Source organism: Lepeophtheirus salmonis, unplaced genomic scaffold (assembly GCF_016086655.4).
Source record: "Lepeophtheirus salmonis unplaced genomic scaffold, UVic_Lsal_1.4 unplaced_contig_121_pilon___fragment_1, whole genome shotgun sequence".
Classification (NCBI taxonomy): domain Eukaryota; kingdom Metazoa; phylum Arthropoda; class Copepoda; order Siphonostomatoida; family Caligidae; genus Lepeophtheirus; species Lepeophtheirus salmonis.
Window position 1 is genome coordinate 17,337 of NW_027289877.1, and position 3,119 is coordinate 20,455.

At 28.7% G+C, this 3,119-nt stretch overlaps 1 long non-coding RNA gene across 1 annotated transcript; it reads left to right on the top strand.

Annotated features, from left to right (window-relative positions):
- Positions 1-859: 859 nt before the first annotated feature.
- LOC139907445 (uncharacterized) lies at positions 860-2,364 on the top strand. The gene is made up of 3 exons (XR_011784053.1): positions 860-1,413; positions 1,469-1,608; positions 1,671-2,364. It is a non-coding gene; the product is annotated as an uncharacterized lncRNA (long non-coding RNA).
- The last annotated feature ends 755 nt before the right edge of the window (positions 2,365-3,119 follow it).

The window sequence follows — 3,119 nt, forward strand, 5'->3', positions numbered from 1 at the left end:
TTTTTTTTACTTTTGAAGGTCCAAAAAACGGTCACAATGTCGGGGTTTCTGGAATAACACTAACATTAATATAAAAAGTTATTATAGTCTTATAGTTTTTTTTAAGTTTTTAAAAAATTACAAATATCTTGAAATGTTACAAAAATCCAGGTAAATAATCTTTCTTCTTCTTCTAAGTATATTAACTCTTTTTTGTTCTCTAATCTTTCTCGTATTTGTTTTGCGCGGTTTAATTATTTCTTCGTCCGTTTTTAAGTTCTTTCTTCTTGTGTGTTACTGTTTAATACAATATTACTATTAGAAATTATTTCATTAACTAACATATGGAAATATCAAGTTAATTCTAAAATTTCTTTGCAAAATATCTTGAAATATCCCTTACTATAATTATTATCAATAAAACATTTTTCCAAAATTTCATTTATGTTATAACAAAAAAATAAACTGGAGTCACTTGGATAATTTTCAAAAAACAGCTTTTCACATTTTTCTCTAAACTTCAAAATACAAACCTCTTTAATAGAATAAAATATGGTAACCTTAACTTTTTAAGACACATATATATTATTATATTTATCACCTCCAAAGTTTAATAATAAATCAGATTTTTGGTGGGAGTCAAAGTTTTAGACCTTTATCCACTGATTTAAAAAATGTATATTCCTTGTTATGTACATCTTCATTTTGCATTTAAAAAAAAGGGCATTTAAGGGTCTATGTTATAATTAAGGGTGATAATTTTGGTAAGAATACAAAAGCGTGCGAGGAGAAAAGAAGAATTACTTATGGCATCATTGATTAAATAATATACATCTTCTTCTATCAATCATGAACGTTATCATTCCCGCCTTTATTATTCAATATTAATATAATAATATGAGATGGTGATAGTTGATAGAGAACTGAATAAAATCCCCAAAATGACGTCGCCTTCTGTCTGGATTTATGAAAATGGAGGCCCAGGAATTTGGAAAATACTTACCGGATGAGAAACAGATGGTTTGTCGGATTTGTCGATATAAATGTGCCTTTAGTCCCCTGTCTAGAATTACACGCCACTCATTATCCTCATCTCATAACAAGAGTATGGATATTCATCTATAAAATCAATTTGACGATGAATACATCAAGTCAGACTTTAACTTTGATCTCACAACGATGCTTATTGCATGTAATATAACCTTATCCATTGCTAATCATCTACGTTCAAAAAATTTATGGAGAAATACAAGGGTAAACATATCCCTTCCCGAGGAACCATCATTAAATTAATGGAGGATGTTGGTACTGATGTCATATATAGAAATACATATAAAAATGTTTTGAGACATCCACACCAAATGATGATCAAGTTATCAGTAAAAAGTATTTACGAATATCGAAATGGAACTCTGAATTTTGTACTATCTCACAGTAAGTATTCAATTTTTTTTTTTAAATCTAACCATAAAATATGATTCTATTTTAGCTAAACATATCAAGAATTATGATACACAACTCAGTAAAGGGCAAAAACAACTGCTTAAATGGTCACAACAACGGGGGTAGTAGCTTTGGATGGTTTGCAACTAGTTTGTCTGAGACTACTTACTTCGCTTTAAGACTTGGGTATGATAATTAGGTTTTCCAATATTACATAGTCAATAAATATTACTTTTTTATCACTAAAGGATTAGCTATGGTTGATGGGCTCCAAGAAATGGTGTTCAGAAAACTCATAAAAGGCAAAAACAACTGTTTAAATGGTCACAACAACGAGGGTAGTTACATTGGGTGTTGCATTAAAATTAACAATTGTGTATATCCATCATGATAATAGGATGTTGTTACATAAGCATACCTAAATAACGGGGGGAAATCTTTTTTGATGCTCTTAATAGGGAGTAATATCGCCGGACATTAGTACATAATTAGCTTTTGCTCTAAATCTTTACGATGAATTTATTTCTAACATTTTTTTATTAATATATTTATTGTCTAATTTTATGATTTTGACATTTACTTTATTATTAATAATTAGTTAGATCTCATCGGTAGAGATATATCTATCCTGTGCACAATTGAATATAGCAACTTCCACATGAAGAAGAGGGGTGATTATCTTTTTGATTAAACTCCACGTCTCGCTTGTGTATTGCAACCTAAAGTTATGACATATTTAACTGAATTCCGATGTCAGAACAAGAAAATATTATTTGGATCAATCTATTATTTCAATATTCTGTATTTATAATTTATTATTATTAGTAGTTATATGATTTTAATTGTTTAATTTTGTATATTTAACTTAAATGTTTAATGGTTTATTTTTTAGTATTAGTATGTAGATTATATTTAATTAAAGCCTTCTTTTTTAAACTTTGAGCTTCAAATATATTTCAAATACTCTACTTTGTCGTTTCATTAGCTATTATTCTGAGAATAAGGTTCATAATGAATTACAATTTCATGGAGTGTGACGTTTTCAAATCTACTGTAACGGATAAAAAACGTCGAAGTCAATTATACGTAGTATATCTTCATTAAACATTTTGCTAATAAATACATTAGTTATACCCTCAAAAATCATAATAAAGCAGGCAGATGATAATCACATCAGTATTTTAAACAATGATACCATATGTCTTTTTTTCCCCCTCCTCCTCGCACGCGTTTTTCTCTACAATATTATCAACTATAGTTATAATATGATATCTGCATAAAAGCATCCTAGAATTTTAAAGAGAGGAAAAAAACTGGCATGCGTATTAAATGGGTTTTGTGTGGCTGTCTAAAAAATTTTCTTCCTTTTTTCCCCATCCATATTGGCTGCTACTGACTCTGATTGTCATATTTGAATATTATATGCCCTCAAAAGCGGGAGCGGGTTTTTGCAGTTGGTAATCCTTAAAAGCTGTCATCATTACTTTTTCATTCTTGAGGAGAAAAAATATCAAAATTCATGATCATTAATTATATATAAATAAGTAACCTGTAAATACAAACTAAGTATTGATTATTTTCCTAAGTTTTAGAAACGTGTAAAGTTGCTTCATGATGATATTTGAGATAAAGTATTGACTTGAGATTTGGTTTTGAAAGTATGTAATAATTCATTACGTTTCTTTTGTTGCGTTGGT